Below are 12,127 nucleotides of genomic sequence, written 5' to 3' on the forward strand. Positions count from 1 at the left end.
TATACGCATCATTTTTTGTACCTCAACAATACACAAATCAATGGAGACTTTAAATTCAACAATTAATGAACGTGATGGAGGTGAGAAAGTGTTAAGGACGAGACAGAGAGTGTGGAGAAAAACGCTTAAATAAACCACTGAAAAATATAAATATTAATCCCTGTAATTTTATTAAATTTTACTTTAAGTTCTTATAATTTTTTTTATAAACCACTATACAAAATAAAAACTTATAAGAATCTAAAAAAGAAAGGTCATCTAATCTTTTTAAAATTATAGAAATTTAAAAACACTGAAAAAAATTGTAAAGATTAAAAATAAAATTTAATAAAATTATAAGGATTGAAGTTTGTGTTTTCCCTTTGAAAAATGTTGGAACCCAATATTAAATATTTTATAATAAAAAATATTAAAAAATTTAAATATAAAACTCATAATAGGAAATTACTGTCAAGGGCATTACTGAATGAATTTTTAAAGTTAAGAAATAGAATTGATTACAAGTTAAACTTAAAATTTTCAATAAGTTTTCATATATAGTTTAGGGGTAATAATAACCTTTAATTTTTTAATTTATTATTTACTATTTTTTGAAGATTGAAATCATATAGGGCCTTCAAAAACAATTTATCTATATGATATGCCTAAAGGAATATAAACTTTGCCTGCAATTATGCAGTTAAAATTTTTGTTAAAATGTCATAAAATATCCTGCCTTTTTTTGTTTTTATGAAAAAGAAGTGTCACTATCTCCAGTCACCAAAGCCATCGTGCTGACTGCTAGAGCTTCAATGATGGTAAGTATTAGTGGCTACAGCTCCACTGCCAATACTAACACTATCAATAGATATATGTGTGTATGTTATTTTCTTTATTTAAAAATATAAAATATTTTTTGAGAGGTTATATTTTTAAAAATATAAAATATTTTATTTTTTAAAAATATAATTATTATTTTTTTAAGTCCTCTTATTGAATAAATTATTTTATATTTATTTTAGGTTGAAACATCATATTAAATAAAAGTAAATATAAAAAAATATGGTTAATTTGAAAATAATTAACTACTTTATTAGGGATGAGATTTAGTTAAAAATATCTTATATTTTTAATGAAAAGATTATAACTTTTATTTTAAAACATTAATATGAGTTGTTGTTAATTATAGATATATTATTGTTCATATCCGAACAATCACATATAAATATGTAAACATGACTTATTCATATATAAAAAAGTTGTCAATTTTTAAAACCTAATTTGTTCCATTTTTTTAACCACTTATTTCTTCAATATTGACAAGTTATTAATTATGCTAAATAATATCTATATATATATATATATATATGTTATAAATTAATTTTTCAAGCATTTTCATGAGCTATAATTGATCATGAACATATTATTGTTCATATCCGAATGATGACTCGTAAATATGTGAACATGACTTGTTCATGTATAAAGAAATTCTTGATTTTTAAAACCCAACTTTTTTAATTTTTTTAATTACTTATTCCTTTTATATTGACATGTTATTAATATATATCTGTTAATAAATTTATTTTTCAAGCATTTTCATGAGTTGTGTGGTTAATCATGAACATATTATTGTTTACATTCGAACAATTACTTGTAAATATGTGAACATTACTTGTTCATACATAAAAAAAGTTATCAATTTTTTAAAACTTCCTAGTTTTTTGTAAACAACTTGTTAATTCAACATTGGCAAGTAAATAATATATATATATATATATATATTATAAATTTATTTTCAAGTATTTTTTTGGATTGTAGTTAGTCATGAACATATTATTATTTATGTTAAAACAATCATTTATAAATACTCAAACATGACTTGTTCATATATAAAAATGTTGTCAATTTATGAACAAGTCATGTTTATGTATGAATAAGTCATGTTTACATATTTACAAATGATTTTTTAGATTACAAATAATTGTTAAGATATTAACAACAATATGTTCATGATCAATCATAACCCATGAGAATGCTTGAAAAATAAATTTATAACATATATATGTATGTATGTATGTATGTATGTATGTATGTATTATTTTCAACATAATATTGATAACTTGTCAATATTGAAGAAACAAGTGGAGTTTTAAAAATTGATAATTTATTTATGTATGAACAAGTCATGTTTATATATTTACAAATGATTGTTTAGATATGAATAACAATATATTCATAATTAACAGAAACTCGTATTAATGCTTGAAAACAAAAGTTATAATATATATAGATATTAATTATATTTTGTAATATATTATCATGTGGTTTTGGTAGTTTAATAGTAAATTATTTTTTGCAATTCCTAGGGGTCAAGGGTTTAAATCTTTCCTTAACCCCTTTGACCTGATTTGACTATTGGTGTTGATGCTAGAGCTCCAGCCATTGACAACAATGAGCTATTCTTTGATGGTGGTGGTAGTAGTGGTTTCCCTATCGATGACGGAGCTTTGGTGGCCAGCACAATGGCTTCGACGACCAGTGATGGTGACACTTTTGTTTTTAAAGAAAAGAGGCAAGACATTTGTGACATTTTAGCAAAAATTTTATTTGTATGAAGGGTCCTCAGACTTGCAAAGGAATTTCAGATTCCTTACTGTAACACACCAAAATTTTTTTTTTAAATAATTTAACTCAACCATAGTTGGGTTACAGCCACTCAACACATTTTTATATCAATAATTTCGATATAAAATATTTTATAATTGGCTTCAACTCACACACTATAACATTTCAGATAAATTTTTACCTCCCACATGCCATTAGGCTAAATCACATTTGTCCATCCTTATACTCCCAACAAGTAAAATAAGCAATTTAGTCAATTTTCAACACAAGCCAGTTATTTGGCCTTATAATCATGCCATTTTAACCAATCCAAAGTAAACCAAATATTAAAATTACAGTCATCCAAATTGTACCAAAAATAGAAATAGTTTGAAAGGCATGATTACATTTATATATTCATATAATTGACAATAAACAAAAAGCCCTAATATTGGCAATATAACACATTATCAATCATAAATTAAATACCCAAAAGAGACAGTGGATCTATACCACTAAGCCTCTGGGACTCCTCCACGTGTCACTCATGGCTCTTCTCCTGAAAATTGTTAACCACATAATGAGACTCAAAAGTCCCAGTAACCAAAGCCAATTTATGATAGTGTACACAAACAGTTAAGTGTGTACTTATTAAGTGAAAATTAAAAATAATATAATTCCAACAAATATAAGAAATATTACAATACACACAAACAACCATCCTTATATCCCTACATTAACCTCGAGCCATAGCCCTCACTCGGTGCTAAATTACCCGGCCAAAGGTAGATTAGCCCGAGCCCTTACAAGCCACCTATTGAGCTCCAATAGGGGCGTACCACGTGGCACATAAATACAACAATAATAGCAAGTCTCCCAACACCTCCCACAATAATTAAACAAATTCATAATATTATTGCACAATTATACAATATTATAAAATTTATAATTTTCTCAATAATCACCCAATTAACATGAAGTAACACTAATCACAAATTAAAAACATGGTTATCTTGTGGCTTTTTCAATAAATTATTCCTTAAAATTTCTCTCTCACCACAATCTTCACCAGTAATACAATCTACAAAATAACATATTATTTATAAATATTAGTTTCAATTTTTGAAACTAATAAAATAATTCTAATAATAGAATTAAAAATATAATATAATTCCTAATTTCAATCTTAATACAAATCTATAGTTAATACTATTAAGTAAAATTTTTAACTCCTCTTTTAATTATTAATAAACATTAATAATCTAAAAATCAACTTCTAAATTAATTTCTATTATCAAAATTTTCTTTTTATTTTATAAATTCGTACCTAAAATACCCAAAAATTAAAAATTAAGTCTCTAGCTTAGAATCATAATCCTATAACCATAATAATTCATTTCGCATCCCAAATAATCATCTAAACCTCAATAAATCAACATATATTTTCAGATCTAGTTTAGAATTTGATCCATAAGTCACAGATTCAAAGATCATCAATAAATTTATACTCTAGAACATTTATTATACTACTGACAACCTCAAAAATTATATTTATTCAACATAAATTCATCCCTCTTTCAGATCTTAAATTTTCTACCACTACAAATTCAGAAACCAAAGAAAAAGGATGACTAAGAAAAAATTTTAGAACACTTACTTAGTCTTGAAAAGCTTAAAATCACACCCTAAATATCCTATTAAAAACTCTTACCTTAAAACCCAACACCGGTGAACTTGGCTCACAGATGCTCTCTCTCTGCCTCAGCTCACGCACGAAAGAAGGAATGAAGAAATGAAAGGAAACGGGTGAGTTTTATAAAAATTCAGTGGGTCCCACATATTTTTTTTATTTACTCTTTTCTCTCTCTTCTTCTTCTTCTTCTTTTTTATTATTAAACATAATCGTTGCCGGGAGAGCACCGAAAGTTCACTCCTTCCCTTTTTTTTTTAATACGTTTTCCCTTTTTTTATAATAATAATTTAATAATATTTTTTTTTATTTTTTTTAATTATTTTTTTTAGAATTATATCCTAAGTTAGATTTAATAATCATCTCTTACTAATTTTCTTACCTCTAAATATTATTTTTTTTATTTCTATTAACCCAAATTAACTATTAAAATTTAAATTGGGATGTTACACTTACTGCCTTTCATATAGATAAATTACTTTTAAAGGCCTTATACGAAATTCTCACTTGAAGAAAGCTAGTCTTGGGGTAACTTCATGCTTGTTCGGATATGCTTACATGATTAATTATATGTAACAATATTATGGTTCAAGTGAAACACACCCAAACACCCCCATTTTTTAATAGTTAGTTATTTCAGTCTAAACCACAGCTAGAGCCGGGAAGGGCCGAGCCTGAAGGCCCTGTTTAAATAACGGTTCGGACTTTAAAAATAAATTTATTTTAAAGTAATCGGGCTTGAGAGTTTGGCCCTGATAAGCCATGTAAAAAAGGGCTCGGACTCGGGTAATCCTTCAAGCCCTATTATATTATTATTATTATTATTTTATTTGGTAGAACACATGTCTGAAACCAATGATCTGCTCACTTAATCCTAGACGTATTATATTATTAATAATTTTAATTTATTCTAAAATTTATTTAATATAATTTAATAAATATCAGTGTATAGTATAAAATTCTTGATATTTTTTTATTTTTCTATAATTATTATGTTTGTGTATTTATAAAAAATAAATTATTTTTTAACCAAGATTTAAATTTTATTACTAGACTTCTAAATATGTGTTGTTTAATTTAAAAAAAAATTATGAAGATTTTATTTTTTTAATTTCAGAATATTTTAATTAATTTATAATGTTTAATTTTATTTTTATTTTTTTTAAAAGAGTTTGCGAGTTTGATCTTAAATCCTTTATATAAGGGTCAGGTTTAAAATATAAGATTCAAAATGAAAAACTAAACTTTAAAGCTTAGACCTTTAAAATCCAAGCCTATAATAATCAAATTATTAAAGAGTGTGTATTTTCAACTCTAACCATAGCTTTGCCAAAGCTGATGATGATAGTAGCTTCTGAATTGCAATTCCACTGTTATCTATAATTGTTACTTGTCAGATATTTCACTTCCCAAATGTACCCTTTAATTATTGCATATATTTTAGTGTTCTTTCTTCACCTCCTATCTGCTGGTACGCGCGGGTCCCATCTCAAAGCAAGAGACCGATAATGGTTCCCTTGGTTAAGTTTGTATCGTAGATCTTGGCTTGGCCTTGTGTGCGGAGTGAGATTGATGACCTTTTCGTTTGTTTGATGGTCCCATTTTTAGCCTTGAAAATTATGAATTGATTTAAAATTAGATATATTGATTTATTTTTTCACTTACACTAAAGTATTAATATTACTATACAAAATAATTTAAATTTTTATAATTAATCATGTATATATATCACTTTATCAATTATTACATTTAAAAAGTCATTGTCCTTTATAGTAATTTAAATATTTAAAATTGATTCTAAATCAATTATTCAAATATATTTAATTTTATCAAAATTAATTTTAAAAAATAAAATTCAAACACTATCCACATTATAATATAATTAATTATAATTAAAATTAATTTATTTAATTAATTTTTTTATTATAAATGTATTGAGAAAATAATTTCATAATATATATGCATTTTTCCCCACTTCAAACCGTTCGATACTTTTGACATAAGACTTTTTGAATATTTTTTTTCCCGTATCCATATTTTTGATTAAGATTTCTGCTTTTGTTTTCCCCTGATTATTTATCTCATGGAAAGCGACGAATAACGATACATGACTAATTATAATATGACATAAAATTTTATCCCCAGATAATTTGCCTTGAACTTGTTACAGTGACGGAGCGTCCGTAATCCTTTGTCCAATGGCTCACCTTCTGAATACTTCCTTTCTGCGCTCTTCCTCGGCCCTTCATCGGAAACCAATTTTGCCGCCTTCATTCCGCGCCGCTACTGGAAACAGGAGCAGAACCCAGATTCAGGCCAACATCCGGGAGATATTTATGCCGGCGCTGAGCTCAGCGATTACCGAAGGGAAGATCGTTTCTGAAGAAGATAAGCTCTCTAAAGCAGAGAGTATAGTGGTGGTCGAGTCTAATACGGCCGAAATGGACGTGGAGACCTTCTACGATGGGAATTTTTCGGCAATTGTGGTGGACGAAGGTGGAGTTGCGGCTGCTTGGTCTACTACTATCGCTCTATTGGCAGAGACGGGGCATGAAATTGACCTTGCTAAGTCTAAAGCTAACTCTTCACCTTATCCTCCTTCTACCTCTGGGCTAACTCCATCTTCTGCCGAGCGGCAATCGGAGAGAGTTCCCGATAATGTTGGACCAAGTTCGGCGGTGAAAGCTTCTCCGAGTTGTAGAGATGGCAAGAGTTTTACGTCTAATAGTAGCATCAACTTTGCAGTTGCTTTGGCTATGGATGGTGGACTAATTACATCAGTTCTTGATAAGGTTCTTACTACTCTATTTTGGGCTGTGAGGATATTTCCCCCTTCCAAATTTAAGATGGCACCTAATAGTAAAGTCTACAGAGGTATTTCTTTGTGTACATTTTAGGTTGGCGTCCATTCACTGTCTAGAAAGTGGAGGGAATTGGTTGACAAGGCCGGGCCCAAGCAGTTGCAACTTCATGAGTACAGCACAGGTACCGAAGATGTTTTCTAAATGATTTTGTTAATTTGCAGAACATGCATACGTGGACTGTTAAATCAATATACGGACATTGGTGTGTTTGATCTATCGGAAACACTTAGCACTTGTTTCTCTCACTGGTTGTGCACGGTTTTGGCATAAACTTCTAAACTTTTATTTCAAAGTAAATTACATAGAACTCCCATGAATTTGGCGAAATTACCCTAATTTCTTTTTTTTTTTTTCAAACAAAATGTTACAATCCATTTGGTTCCATCTCACCAAATGCCAACCTCAGTTCTGAATTTGTTGGAGTGTAGGAGCCAAATTTGTTGGATCATAATAGGGTCTCAATTTAAACTTCGAAGTCTTAGGATCTTACAATTTTACTGATTTTGAGATTACTCCTGGGAACACCTATTCTGCATTTGTGAATACCAAAGCTTCAGGGATTATTTATAGAACTTTATAAATGATAGGGACACGGACATATTTGTCTACATGTTTGCTTGTCCACCAAGTCTATGTCTGTCTGCTAATGAAAATAGCTTAGTCCATCCTTCACTTTTTTCCCAAATATTCTGCAGAATTCTTTGTATATATGGTTTTCCCTTTACTTCTATCAATAATACGTAACGGGTGATTGCTTAGCTTGTTATTTGAATAGGTGGCGGTGGAACCATGAAATTTGGTTGACATTCTACGAACGGTGTGTGGGATAGGTTGAATCAGTTGACCCTCTTAATTGGCAAGTTGATAAATGGCCAAATCTGACCTGTTTGTTTGGGTTGGTGCCTTGGTGAGCTAAATGGGTCAACTTACCAAACAAACCAAAAAAGGGGGAAAACTTCGGGCTACAGTCTTCCCTGGCCTACAAGTGGGTCAGTTTAACCTTCTTTTGTATGGGTCAATGGTTTATGCTTGAAACCTGTCTATAAGCTGATAGGATTAGTTAAACCAGTGGTTTCAACCCATTTTGATCGCTCTAGGTCACGGTTGTGCTTGTTAACATACCTATGAATTTTAATTGTATCATTTGGTTTCAAGATTCAAAGAGTCACTTTTAGTAAACTCAGTGGAAAGTTTATGTACCATTTATTATAAGTATTGTATAAACTTTACCGAGCATTGATCTAATTTCCCTCATTTCATATATTTGAACTTTGTTTTCAAATTAAATAGTCGCCTCAGACACCACTCTTTTTCATGTTGTGGATTGGAATTTTCAGGGAACCACTTTACAATTCAGAATCTTGAGGATGAGGGAAGCTCATGGGTCTCAACATTGTTGTTGGGACCAATTTTATCAGTGGTTTCTCCTCAAGTGGCATATGCAAGTGACACATTGAAGACAAATGAGATATATGAGATTGGAGAATTATTTGATTTAGGGATCCAATTATTGTACTTGATATTGCTACTAGGTTTGCTAGGGGTTGGGTCATACTTTGTGATTCGCCAAGTTCTTGTTCGCAGAGAACTTGACCTTTCTGCCAAGGAGTTACAGGTAAAAGCTTGAGCGTTGTCCATTTCATCCCTTTAAAATATTAAATCTTATTGCCTGAGCATGATCTTTGGTATTAGCTTCTTTAAATCATGTTAAACTCTGTATTCTTTCTTCTTAAGCAGTTTAATTTATCTGTGGTTTTTTACTTTAATGGGGGCTATAGTACTATACGCAAATTAACTGGAATTAGTTGCTCTTTTCAGCTTCTCATTTTCATCAACTGTTTCAGGAACAAGTAAGAAGTGGTGATGCAAGTGCCACTGAACTCTTTGAGCTCGGAGCAGTGATGCTGAGGAGGAAATTTTACCCGGCTGCTACTAAGTACTTGCTTCAGGCTATTGAGAAGTGGGATGGAGATGATCAGGATCTTGCCCAGGTTTGATGAATTAGAACTATCATAAATTTATGTTAGAACAGAGAGGTACTAATTGGTCTTACTGTACGAATGGAAAACTTGTTGATTCTACCTTAGGTACTGTTGAATGTCTCCTGAAAAATTTAATCATAACACTAAACTTGGACCTGCTGAGGGAGAAGTTTTCTTCAGTGCATGGAGAATTGAGCATAATTCTGCCCATGGGACGCGTATTGGTCCTCTATACAGTAACTTGATTAAATATTGCTTAGCTGTATCCTTATATGAATAACTGACTGGAGTTGCTTACCCATCTTGTGTGAAGGCCTTTGAGGGAAAAATTCAAAATTCTCATTCTAAAGAGCACAATTATACCCTCTGCAGGCGTGATGTTCACTTCTATCTTTACACATTTCTACTATCATTGGCTTATGATATTTTCTAATTTTTCTAATTTTGATTTGTGGATAAAAGAAGAAATTTTATTGATGAAGAGTGACAATGCATTAGAAGATGATGAAGTACCCTGATAAGATAAAGTTTAACATACAAGAGTTGAAGCAAGAACAGAAAACAATATAACAAAGAGACTTAAAGATGCAACAAACTTCCCAATCCCTCTGCATATGTAGTAAATTGGCTTGCTATGAAAAGCCATGAACCAAGCACCAAGAGAAAACATACAAGCTGTTATCCCATAATGCACCAAAGACGACCAAATGTATTGGATCACTGCAAAGACTGAATTGCCTTTCCCCTCCTATCTGAAACCTTTGTATTGTGCAATGAGAGAAACATCACTAAATCACAATATACTCAATTCTCACCAGAGATCCCGAAAAAAATATCCCCCATGTAAGCATTCATTTTCGAGTGCAGTGATAAACGAACATCATTTTTTGCATTAGAGATATACTTCCTCCTATTCCTATTATTGGGCGTATTTTAAAAGGATTTTTGTTTCCTTAATATAAAGCACTTGATGGGATTTTAATTACATTTTCCAATATTACTCCTATTTAAACTTATTAATGAGAGAGAATGTAATGCAAATTTAAAATCTTTCATTTCAATAAGGATAAAATTGGAAGTTTATTATTTTTTCAGGCAAAGTTAATATTTTAACCATTTTTTTTAGTTATGGTGAGGTAGTTAGAAGTGTCTTATAATATGGATTGAAGGGAGTACATATGTTAAATTGCAGCCCTGTAGCATGCCAATGAGTCTGCCCTATGTTCATTTATGTTAAATCGTCCTGTTTGGGAATGACTTTTGAATCACGTTCTTTGCTAATGATCTTCATGTTACCAATTTAGGTCTACAATGCTCTTGGTGTCAGCTACATCCGTGATGGGAAGCTTGAAAAGGGAATTGCTCAGTTTGAGACTGCCGTGAAGCTTCAACCTGGCTATGTCACAGCATGGAACAATCTGGGTGATGCCTATGAGAAGCAAAAGGAATATAAAATCTGCTCTGAAGGCGTTTGAAGAAGTCCTTCTATTTGACCCTAACAACAAGGTTGCTAGGCCTAGGAGAGATGCTATGAAGGAACGTGTTCAAATGTATAAAGGCGTTCCTGTAAAATCAAAAGAGAGATGATTGCCATTGCTGTAACTCAGTCATATTAATATGGCAGAAAGTACAAGTTTTTTACATTTTTTTTTTCCCATATCAGGCTTGGTATTTGAGAGAGGCTTGGGATTTGAGAGAGGAGCCCAGAAAGTTCAAACACCTTCAAACTGGTATGATTGAGTATTAAAATTGATTTGTGTTTGTAAGTGTTGTTGGTTTTCTCTGAAAAGGATGGCGAATTCGTTTGCGCTTTTTAATTGTGACGTACGGCTGATGCTGATGGTAGTGGGGCCAATTTGTAATTGAGGAGCTGTAAAAACTCCACTGATGTTGACATCAAAACATTATTGATGAGTATTTTATAGGTCTCTTTGTAGATATACTTTGAGGCCTCGTTTGGTATGATGGAAGAGTTTTTGATGGAATCGGAATCGGAATTGGAATTGGAATCGGAATTGGAATCAGAATAGAATTGAGTTATAAATGTATGTTTGGTATGAAGATGGAATCTGAATATAATATTAATAAATATATGTATTTAAAATAGATAAAGACCAAAATGCCCTTATAAAAAAAATAAAAAACTCACCATCATGATGGAGTGTGTATGTGGGGCACTTATGACAATTCCATGGAATTGTAGCAATTCCATCATGATGAAGATGGAATTGAATTCTAGGTATTTTGGTTGAATTGGAATCCATAAGGAATTGGATTCATGCATACCAAACAAGTGAAAACATGATTCCAATTCCAATTCCATTTCTCTTGGACTCAATTCTAATGTACCAAACATGACTTGAGTTGTCATGTTTGTCTTGTTGGCTTGACCAGTTTTCAAAACTTAACGAATCTAAACTTTTTTTTTAAATAAAATAAAAATAATTGTCTCAAAAAAAAAAGGTTAAGACTTAAGATAAACCCTTCATGTTCAAACTAATTTTTAGACTTTTCATTATGCATTTTTTTGGGGGCATGGGGTTCAATATGTTGATGAGAGATTGAGAAACTTTTTTAAGACTTCATTTGATTGAAAGTTTTTCATTAATTTTTCATACTCTTTCCTAGTGAAATTTTATAACTCTTTATTTATTTATTTATTTTTTAAACTGCTCACTAAAATTCTCATTCCTCCCATTATTCTCAAACCAAATAGAGGGTAAAAGTAATTCATATTTAGTTAGGCTGGTCGGAGGTTTTTGGTTAAAAGTTTCCATTACATACATATTTTTATTTATTAGCAGATAATGAAAATTGGAATGAAAAAATGTTAAGTAAAAATAATATTTTTAACTCTAAACATTTAAATTGCTAATTAGGAATGCTAATTTTTAGGGACCAAAATCCTCCACAACTCACTCTAAAATTACACGAATTGAGGAGGATTTGAGCTGTTAAATAAATCAAGTAAAGATAGATTACCTACAAGTGGCTAAAGCCATTCCTTT

General features: G+C 30.6%; 1 pseudogene; it reads left to right on the forward strand.

Annotated features, from left to right (window-relative positions):
• Window positions 1-6,417: 6,417 nt before the first annotated feature.
• On the forward strand, window positions 6,418-11,055 carry LOC129285173 (dihydrolipoyllysine-residue acetyltransferase component 5 of pyruvate dehydrogenase complex, chloroplastic-like; annotated as a pseudogene).
• The last annotated feature ends 1,072 nt before the right edge of the window (window positions 11,056-12,127 follow it).

This window comes from Prosopis cineraria, unplaced genomic scaffold, assembly GCF_029017545.1.
Source record: "Prosopis cineraria cultivar Desert tree isolate PC_DT_omini unplaced genomic scaffold, ASM2901754v1 PC11, whole genome shotgun sequence".
Taxonomy (NCBI): domain Eukaryota; kingdom Viridiplantae; phylum Streptophyta; class Magnoliopsida; order Fabales; family Fabaceae; genus Prosopis; species Prosopis cineraria.